The following is an 11,315-nucleotide window of genomic DNA, read 5'->3' as shown; positions in this document are numbered from 1 at the left end:
ACAATCGCCAAAATTTGAGCTCTTTAGGTCAAAATATCAAATAAAACCCAAAAACCTCGTATTTATAGAGTACTCCTCAGATCTCAGCCTCCGCGGTCCGCGCAAAAGCACCGCGGTCCGCTCAAAAGCACCGCGGCCCGCACAAAACCACTGCGGCCGCACTTCATTTTGTGCGGTCCGCACAACACATACCGCGGCCGCACTTCCCTTTGTGCGGTCCGCACGGGTGGGTTTCGAGGCCTGCAACCCTTCTAGACCTGCTACAGCTATGATTTTGGCCTAAAACATCCCGGAACCTACCCGGAACTCCTGAAATTCCAAACCAATTGCACCAACATATCCCATGACTTCGTTCAAACTTGTTCAAAACCTCGGGACGCTCACAACAACATCAAATCACCAATTTAACAGGGGATTCAAGCCTAAGAACTCCAAGAACTCTTAAATTATGTTTTCGATCAAAAGTCTATCAAATCTCACCCGAATGACCTGAAATTTTGTACACACATCCCAAATGACACAACAAAGCTACTGCAACTCTCGGAATTCCTTTCCGACCCATATATCAAAATCTCGCCTATTAACCGAAAATCGCCAAACTATCAACTTTGCCAATTCAAGCCTAAATCTTCTCTACAACTCCAAAATGCATTCCGATCACGCTCCTAAGTCCCAAATCACCTAACGGAGCTAACGAAATCATAAAAATTCCAATCTGAGATCATATACAAACAAGTCAAATATTGGTCAAACCTTTCAAATTTTAAGCTTTCAACTGAGACTGTTCTTCCAAACTAAATTCTGATTAACCTGAAACCCAACACCAACAATTTACATAAGTCATATTGCATCACACGGGGCAAGTCATGCCCGAGAACTAAAGAGCGAAATACAAAAGCTCAAAACGACCGATCGGGTCATTACAAAAAAATTAATACAAATACTAACCCAACACACAGATGAAAAGATGATGAGAACTCAAAGAGCAATCCATACTTATGTAGGAATCATATTTCTCTGTTGTTGGTTGGAACAAACAAGATAGATGAAAGAATATAACTTCTAGAATTATGTTGAGGCTTGGTATAAGAAAAAAAAGTGGAACCATTATTGAGTGAACACGAACAGCACATTTTATGACATGGTTAAATGACTATTTTACCCTTGGTCGACCTTCTTTCCTCTTCTATATAATAGAAATAGAAAATATATACGGAATTTGAATTAAAAGATAATTTTTAATTTATAGATAAAGTTCTAAAATTTAAATTTAAATTAAAAATAAAATTTATCTTTTTTTATCATGTTATCATACTTAATTCGGTTAATGATCATATGCAATCATGTTAGGAACTTTGTTATTTTTTATAATTATTTAAATATTACTTCGCCTCTAGCAAAAAAAACTACTTCATATAACTATAAAACTCTTTCACATTTAAAATCCTATAAATATAGTTCTTTGAAACATTGTAGCTAGATTTAAATAAAACGAAATTCTTTTAAAATAAATGTAATATATAGCGTACATGTCTATGTTTATCTAAATAACAAAAAAGAGTTTATAAAACCAAATAAAAGTTTACTTACATATATAATAAAGTAAACATACATGCTGGAGAAAGAAACATCACAAAATCAATCAATATTAAAAAAAAAGTTGTTTCTTTTTTCTTCTTGAAGAATATTTGTTTGAAGAGTCAATTTGCATAAATGGACATCAAACAAATAACAAAACTTTGGCTATACAGTTGCTATCATTAATTTTAATTTTGCACATTCAAGGAATTGAATGGGTATAAGCTGAAACCCCTTCATTTAGTTGTAGTCAAGCCAATATTGCAAGGGTATAATATTTTTTTCGTTGGAGAATATTAGTTTTGAATCATTAGATTATGTGAAAGTTTTTTTTTCAAACTCAACAAGAGATAAATTGGTTTCTAATTGATAATTTTTGTCACACCTCCTTTTTGCGCGCCCGCCCCCGAAGGGTTAAATGCGCGAGGGGAGTTTTTCCAATTTAAGTGACAATATTCGAAATGGGATTATTTATTTAATTCAGAGTCGCCACTTGGGAAAGGTTTGGCTTTTGGTGTCCCAAGTCACCGGTTTATCTTGAATCCCAAATCGAGGAAATTTTCGACTTTTCCAAATGAAGTCTGCGAACCAGAAATTCTAAGTAAGGAATTCTGTTGACCCGAGGGAAGGTGTTAGGCACCCTCGAATCCCGTGGTTCTAGCACGGTCGCTTAAATTGTTATAATGGCTAAATATCTGATTTAAATACATGTTATGACTTACGTGCTTTTATTAAGTTTAAACCGCTTTTATCATTATCACTTATTTTTATAGAATTGCAACGTCGTGAAAATGCATCTCGAACCACGTCACAATCAATGCGCCCGTGATCGTCAACACATTTTGACTTCGTTGAGATTTGGATTTGGGTCACATCAATGTGCACCCGAATTTAAGAATATGATTTAATTAAGTCGCGCCTAAAGAGTCTAACGCGTTATTATTTTTTGAGAAGGCCATGAGATTCACTAAACGGCCTAGCCTGAATTCTAAATATTATGATTAGTTGTTGAGGGCCCCGCAATTTGCATTTTTATTTGGCGAGGCTCGTCTCATTATTTTTTAAAGGATAAACCTATAGTGACTATACTTTCTATTAAGTTCGTCTCTAAAAATAAAAGAAAATCTCTTAATTATTTACATGCTGAAAACGTAACTTATTAGTTATTAGTTTACGGCTAATGCGATTGGAAAATTGCGATCGAGTTTGTACAAAGAAAAACTGCTTTCATTTTTATATTCTATTATTTACTAATGTTGGAACATGAGAGGGATACACAATAATATCAAAGCCGATTAACTATTCTTCAAGTAATTTAAACTAGCATTATTAGATGAAGAAATCATACATATGCAGCCTCATTACTCATTAATTAATCGACTACATTTTTATACAAAGAGAGGAAAATTAATATTCAAACACAAATCCAAACAAAAGAATTCAACAGGAACGGGAGCCTGATTAATATTTCATTTTTTCGCTTCAAGCCAAGAGTGTACAAATGTGTACCTGGAAACAGCAGTACAAGAACAAAAGAAGTAGGAGTCAGCGACAGTAATAACGCGGTAACAACAGGTTCAGCAACACCGCAAAACCAGTAACAACCAGTAGAATAACCCAGTAACAGATTGAAAATTCAGCAGTGCAAAAGTACAATCGCAGTCAAAGCAGAAGAGAGAAAAGATACGAGATGCAGTAGTTTCTGACTTTTGAATAACACTCGAAGAAAAGCAAACAGAATTGTTCGAGTGAAAGTTCAAATTGTCTTTCTCTTTTACTATCACAAACTCTCTTCCAGTATAAAAGTATGTCAACTCTCAAGTGTAAAAAGAATCTGTCAACTCTCTCTAAAAATCCTCTCAATAATATTCAACTCTTTTTCTCTCCCCCCAAAAAAATCTCTCTTAAAACTCTCAAGTCTCCCTCCCAATGTCAAGAAATGACTCTATATTTATAACAAGACTTTGCCTTGAATTCCTAAACCCAAATTATTCCCTCAATGGCATGCTTTGTCCCACTATCAAATGTCTTCTTTATTTTAAAACTTTGTCCCCCATGCCTACATTAAATAAATGCCACATTACCAACCCATTACAATATGTCCCCCATGCCTGCATTAAACAAGTGCAAGATTCCTCCCCATTATGTTTTGTCTTGTCCCCCATTATATTGAACAAGTACATCAAAAACCCCACCCCATTATATTTGTCCCTCATGCTTAACATAAAGAATCAAAATAATGTTCAATTACCAAACTACCCCTCCGACCTTATTGCAATTACAAATCTACCCCCGAATGCACTGCAATTTACCAAATTACCCCTCTGCTCTAAACAATCAATTAAATCATAATTTGACCAAAATATAGTCATGATGACCAATTTCTCAACAATCTTCAACAACAAATCATATGAATATGATGAACAACACAAACTCCAAATTAATGGAAATAAATCAACCATATCGGGAACCAATCCTGGTTAATTTAGATCATCAATGGATGAACAAAGATACAACAATACCAACAAAAATGATTCAAATTAAATCAACAAATCACAAACAAACATAAACTCACATTAAATCACTGGATTTAAACATGAACTTCAAACAAAGATGAACATGAATTAAATCTGTTTTTTAAGCAACAAACATGACGGATTCTAACGATTCAAACAACATTAACATTCTCTGGAAAATTCATAACAACATGAAACAAATTGAAGAAATAATTAATTAAATTTCAATTTGAATCTAACAAACATTAAACTAACAAATATTCACTTAAACAACAACAAATATTCACTTGAACAACAGTACGAACATGAAATAAACATGAAAAATAATTAATTAATCTTTCATTTGGAATCTGAAAAATTAATTTAACAAACAACACATGAACATGAACTAAAAATTAATTCAAACGATAAACAAAACAAACATTTGCCGATTTTAGATTCGAAAATATCAAAACACAGTACGGACAAAATAAAACTCAAAAATCTACTAACCGAATCGAACAATCATACATACGGACTGTTTCGGCGACCCTCGACCAAAGCTCAACCAAACGACGACGAACAAATCTAAGAAGTCGACTGAAGCCGCGCCGGAGCAGCAGTAGCAGCTGTCGCGGCAGAAGTGGAGGAACGAGGCAGCTGGGGTTCCGTTTGGTTACGTGACTGAGTTTGGACGACTGGCTCGAGCTTGGAACGTGAAGAAACAGCAGCTGGGGGGACTGGACGACGAAAGCTAAAAGCAGAAGGAGCAGCTACGACAGCCATGGATGACGCGAAACAGGAGCAGCTGGGTGCGTTCGCTCGTGAAGAAACCATGGACGACGAGCTGGAACAGATGCAGCTCGCGTCCAAGTAAACACATGCAACTCAGCCATGAACGATGAAGCTGGAACGAGGCCGGGGGCAAAGACTGCCATGGACGTCGAGCTTCAAGCCCAAGCTTGACGTCGACGCAGCAGTCGCGGGGTTTACTTGTATGCGAGGGAGGTGGAGCTTGTGTGTGTGCGTGTGTTGTTGATAGGGAGGCAGCCATGGGAGCTGCTCCTGCGGAAGGGGAGGTATCCATGGATGGCTTGGGGTGTTTGGTGTTTTGGAGAAGAAGAAACCCAAAAATGGGGGCGGATGGTTTAGGTCTCTTTTTTAGGGTTTTTTGTTCTTTTTTTCTTTTTTTTTTCTTTTGTTTTGTGTCTTTGAAATGCAAGATAGGGGTATTGGGTTATGGATTGGGTTAATGGGGCGGACCGGGTCGACCCATGTGGAGATGGACTGGGTCATGGAGAAGGTTGGACAAATGTTTGGGCCTGGGGTTGAATTTTGAAGAAGTGGCCCAATCCGATTTTTCTTTGTATTTTTGTTCTCTTTTCTTCTTTTATTTTCTAAAACTAAATTATAATAATACTTAAATTATTATTAAGAACTAAATTAAGTTATAAAAGTGCAAATTAACTCCCAATAACAATTAACGCACAATTAAGTAATAATTAAGCATAAAATTGTTCATTTGGACATTAAATGCTAAAAATGCAAAAGATGCCTATTTTTGTAATTTTTAATTTTTGTAAAACTAATTTAATTACTAACAATTGTAGAATGAAATCCTACATGCAAAATGCGACATATTTTTATATTTTTTATTAATTTAACAAATAAGCAAACACAGACAAATACCAATAATTATCCAAAAATATCACAAAAATACTCAAAATTGCACACCAAGGAAAATTATTTTATTTTGCATTTTCTCGGAGTATTTCTCATATAGGACAAAAATCACGTGCTTACAATTTTTATAGCGACTTTTAAGTGTAACAAAGAGTATATATAAAGAAAAAATTGGTATGACGTGAAATATTTTTTTTAAAATGTAAACAAATTATTTTGAAAAATCTCTTTACTTTTTTTAATTCAAAGATAATAAAAAGATAAGAAATTTTTGAACATTAGTAGAGAGTTGAGATGACCCAAAAGGTCATCACTTGTTTTAAAAATGAATTATGCATTCCGAGGCCTTAAAAACCTCTTTCGGTCTCACCTCGATTTGCATGCACAATACGGGCGCGTAGCCGGAAAGCCATTATGTGAAAATCTATGAAAAATGATGAATTTTGCCTTTAAAATGAATTTAAGTTGACTTCGGTCAACATTTTGGGTAAACAGACCCGGACCCATGATTTGAAAATATGGGACTTGGGCGTATGCCCGGAATCGAATTCCGAGGTCTCAAGCCCGAGAAATGAATTTTTGAAAAATATTATTTTCTAGAATATTTATGAGTTTTTGGAAATGAAATGTGTTTGAAATTTGATGGTATCGGGTCCGTATTCTGGTTCCGGAGCTCGGTACAGGTCTTATATGTGATTTAAGTTGAGTCTGTGAAGTTTGGTAAGAGACAGACTTGAAATGACGTGAGTCAGACCTTATTTGAGAAAATTGGAAATGCCACACCCCTTTTTAAAACTAACCTCACTTAACCCTCTTAAATAAATAAAAAGGCTTTTGTAAAGCTCAAAAAGGTTTTTCAATTTTTGAAAAGTGAAAAAATTGTGTGTTCAAAAGGATTAACTCAGAGTCGCCACCTGACATTTGATTTCGGTGTGTCAGGTCACCGTTTTTTCTAAAAATAATAATTTTCCTTTCAAAACACTTTGAACTCTAAAACTAAGTCTACACTAGAGATTTGGGTAAGGGGGTTCATTTGACTCGGGGAGAAGGTGTTAGGCACTCCCCAAGCCCCGTGAAGGTCACAGTTGCGTACTCGATCTAGTTGGCTTTCAGAACATTCAAATTGAGGTAAAACACATAGAAATAAAATAAACACATAAAAGGCTCGAGGTCGTCCCTACCTAATAAAGAAAAAAATACAAATAAAAATAATATACTGCAAGCTTTACTTTTGGCCTCCAAATACAAGTACTATGGGGCATTCCCCGGAATAAAATATATACAAGTCCTTCGGGGCATTCTCCGGGTAAATTTAACTAAGGGAACGACCTCTCGCCTCACAATTAACAGAAGTCCTAAAGCTTGCCTACCCAAATGTGGTCGGCCTAAGCATGCTCCTAGCGATTAAAAGGTAGAAATGAAATTAAATAAAACTCATTTCATGCTCACTTTTCTTTTAACTTCTTATCTCATGTATTTGACCAAGCCTAATTCCCATGTAAGCAAAATAACACTAATGGGCCAAGTCTTTTCCCAACTCCCACATCCTAAATCATTCAAACATATATTATTCAGACAAAACATCCAGAACACGTAAGAAACGTAAGAAGAGGAAGTAAAGCGAATCCACAAAACAGTTAATTGAAGTATGATAAGAGCACATGTCCCTCTAACCAAAAACTTGCGGCGAGAAGAGCCCAAAATGAAATTCTAAGGCAACAGAAAGTTAACCAACTGAAACTAACCCCAAACTATTTCAATAAAGATGCTTCAAGAAAGGCTTAGAAGAGGAGTCACTTTTTACTACTGTACTCGACCATATCAACTTATCATATTAGATTGATTCCCTCGTGCATACTTCTAATTCCAAACTCATACTACTAGCACGGAAGAGCAAGACAAAGGAAGCATATGCAAGGAAAAATTAGTGCAAAAGTCCATTAACGATGATAGAAATTAGACTGGAAGATACTACTAGATCCAAGTTTTCAAGCATAAAAATATTAAGGGCACAACTAAAGGTTTATGTCAAAGGTATGATTGAATATGGTTTTCCAAAAGTGAAACAAATCAATTCATTTGAATAATTTGGAGCGAGCAGCATCCTCTATCAGAATAAAGAAAATGTTATAAAGTTAAAGTAATTAGAAATATGCTACTCTTTAGTTGCCTCCTTAGCATCTCATACACTTTTCTCGTTAATTAATAACAGAAAATGACTATTTTGTTTATGTTACTCAATCATAGCCATTGTTTTAGCATATGCAGGGGAAGTTGCATTCAAAGTGGACGTGGCTGACCAATTACCAATTGAAATCATCCAAACAGAGTAGCTGACGAGTTAAATCATGCAAGGGAACGAATTCAAATCTGCTACGACATAATCAAACCGACAAAAGAAGTTAACTATTGCAGATTAACACACTCAATGACGAAGTATGCATCGATTTCACATTCTTGTTCGAATAAAGACACAGACAACAACATATATATAAGCAAGGCGACACTACAAGAACTCATGAGCAGTGAGTGATGTTAAAACACTAAAAAAATGCATGATCAGATCATGAAGAAATCAACAGTTTTCAGAACCAAAATCAATAGTGAGAACAAAGAATTCCGTTGAAACAGCGAAGAACGAATTATATTCCTATTTCTAGCAGCCAAACCAAAATACGAGCAGTACAACGGAACACAACAATTGACTAAACAGAGCAGAACAGTATGAGCAGCACACGAGCAGTACGAGCAGAATAGAATCGCACGCTAAGAGAAATCATCCAAACACGCCATCAATCGGAACACATCAATTTATTTCTATTAACACTTGAACTTAACTAATTTTTAAGATTCAAACCAATTCTAATGGCTTATCCTAGGCTCCCGTCATGCTTAATTCATCACAAAAACAATAAGCAAACAGAATGTGGAAGGAAATGAACCTGAGAATGTAGCCTTTCGATTAAATTTGTTGACGAATATGACCACAAATGATTCAAATGCTCCAACGAAAAGCAACAAGGCAGAAAACCGGATCAAGAAACACGAACGCGAACACCTCGATCGGATACGAGTCCATGTGACTCCAATCTTCGAACCGAAATTCAAGATTCAATCCAACTTCATTTACAGAAATGAACAATTGAAATCTAAAACTGAAGGAGACGAAGTATTTTTCTGAAATTTTAAAGACTAACTAACACAAGCAAAAAATGTTTTGTTTTTTTTATCTATGACTACCAAAAGATGAAGAACAGAACTCTTTTGAAACCATCGCTTTTTTTCTCCCCTCCCCTTTCAATCTCTATCCAGACCCAAATATATAGCCCTCTCTCAAAGCTTCTCTCCTTCCTTTGCAAGAAATCGCAAAAACCCTTCAAAAATCCGAAAATCCCACCAAAATTCCGAAAATCTCCTTCTTTTTGGTAAAAATCTGGGCAAATGGAGGGGTATGATTAATTTTCATTAATCATATCCTACCCTTCGTCCATCATCTACCGTTGAAAGAGATTCACGTGTGAGAGAGCAAAACAAAACGCGGATTCGAACCAAAATCGGTTATTTGTCAGGCCACGTGGAAGAAAGAGAGAAGGGAAAGGGGGACCATGAGGGGACCATGTGAGTTAACTCGCCGGGTTGGCGAGTTTTTTTCCGGCGAGTTTGGAGTGAGGGACGCGGCAGAGGCGTAGATGGGGGTTGGGGTGCGGCTGAAGTTTGTATTTTTAGGTTTAGGGTTAGATGTTATAAGATGGTTTATATTTGGTTAGGGAAAAAGGTATGGGCCATTGGATACAAGTGGATGGATGGTTGGGATTTAATGTAAAGTAGCGCGGGTCAAGGGTTGAAAACAGACGGGTCAGCTAGGTAAGGGAGTGGGCTGGGCGAATTTGGGCCATGTCTTGGCCGAGATTGGGCCTCAAATTTGGACTATAATCCTTTAAATCCATCCATTAAGAAAGAATTAAACCTTTTCTTCTTAAAAATAATTCAATTCTAATTAACTAGGGTAAATTATATCACAATATAAAACTATATACTTTATATATAGTTTTTATATAAATTAATACATTAAAAATAAAAGTAGAGAAAAATACATAAAAATCGTAGTAAAAATAAAAATAAAAATATATTGCTATAAAATACTAATGGCCTTAAGTTAAAAATAACAAAATATATAATGAAACTATTTCTTTGTATTTTTTCAATTTTTGTGCCTTTAAAAATAGAATTAAAATTAATAAAAAAAATGAAATCCTATAGAAATAAACCCAAATAAATATCCTAAAAATACTAGGACTATTAAAAGTAATTCTAATGCGCGGGTCAAAAATTACATGTCTACAGCTGCCCCTCTTTGATGGAAAACACGAAGTGTTTTTAGACAAAGAACAACAAGATATGTTTTTTGACCCGACCCTTATTTAGAGAGACCAAAAACTACAGAAAAAAAGAATGTGACCGAGCCCTGGTATCTGAGTTGCCTACATATCCTTGGCTATAAAGGAATCAGGCCACATATAGTTCGGAGTGAGAAAGATGATGGAGTATACCGAGGTGGAGAGTCGAGTGAAGTGCCGTCGAGGTTCCGGTCCGCGGTTCCTGCCATTACATCAACAATAAAAGAAAAAATTACAGCAAAAGTAAAAGAAAATACAAGATCCTATCTACTTCTTGTCTTGAATCTTCCTTGAATCTCTATTTGACCTTCAATATGAAACTGAAAAAAATGGACCCTGTTCTTCAGGCGGGCTCCTGATGCTTCTTAAATTTGCGAATTGAAGTAACTCTGAAATGAATTCCCTTGTTCTCCAGGTGGGTGCCTGCCAATAGCTTGACTTTGGTATAAAATGAGTTCCCTCGTTCTACAGGTGGGTGCCTGACTTCCAAAACTTGAATTGTATTCCCTCGTTATCCAGGTGGGCGCCTAATCGCCAACAACTTGAACTGTATTCCCTCGTTATCCAAGTGGGCGCCTGATTGCCAAAAACTTGAACTGTATTCCCTCGTTATCCAGGTGGGTGCCTGATTGCCAAAAACTTGAACTGTATTCCCTCGTTATCCAGGTGGGCGCCTGATTGCCAAAACTTGAACTGTATTCCCTCGTTATCCAGGTGGGCGCCTGATTGCCAAAACTTGAACTGTATTCTCTCGTTATCTAGCTGGGCGCCTAATTGCCAAAACTTGATCTGTATTCCCTCGTTATCCAGGTGGGCGCCTGATTGCTAAAACTTGAACTGTATTCCCTCGTTATCCAGGTGGGCGCCTGATTGCTAAAACTTGAATTGTATTCCCTCTTTATCCAGGTTGGCGCCTGATTGCTAAAACTTGATTTGTATTCCCTCGTTATCCAGGTGGGCGCCTGATCTCCAGAACTTGAAATGTATTCCCTTGTTATCCAGGTGGACGCCTGACATTTCAACAAAACAGACAAAACAAAAATTTGGGATCTGGGCATATTTGTGAGTGTTAATCGGATCATGTTACCTATAGAGCTCTTAAGAATTTAAAAGCTAAATCCCATTATCCAGGAGGGCCCTGAAAACTTCAAATTAAATCTCA

The 11,315-nt window shown here is 36.3% G+C and overlaps 1 long non-coding RNA gene across 1 annotated transcript; it reads right to left on the bottom strand.

Moving 5' to 3' along the window:
- Nucleotides 1-2,912: 2,912 nt before the first annotated feature.
- LOC142164656 (uncharacterized) lies at nt 2,913-9,039 on the bottom strand. The gene is made up of 2 exons (XR_012695513.1): nt 8,699-9,039; nt 2,913-3,087 (listed from the first exon to the last, which is right to left on the bottom strand). It is a non-coding gene; the product is annotated as an uncharacterized LOC142164656 (long non-coding RNA).
- Between the last annotated feature and the right edge of the window lie 2,276 nt (nt 9,040-11,315).

This window comes from Nicotiana tabacum, chromosome 10 (assembly GCF_000715075.1).
Source record: "Nicotiana tabacum cultivar K326 chromosome 10, ASM71507v2, whole genome shotgun sequence".
Lineage (NCBI taxonomy): Eukaryota > Viridiplantae > Streptophyta > Magnoliopsida > Solanales > Solanaceae > Nicotiana > Nicotiana tabacum.
This window is presented reverse-complemented; position numbering and strand designations above follow the sequence as displayed.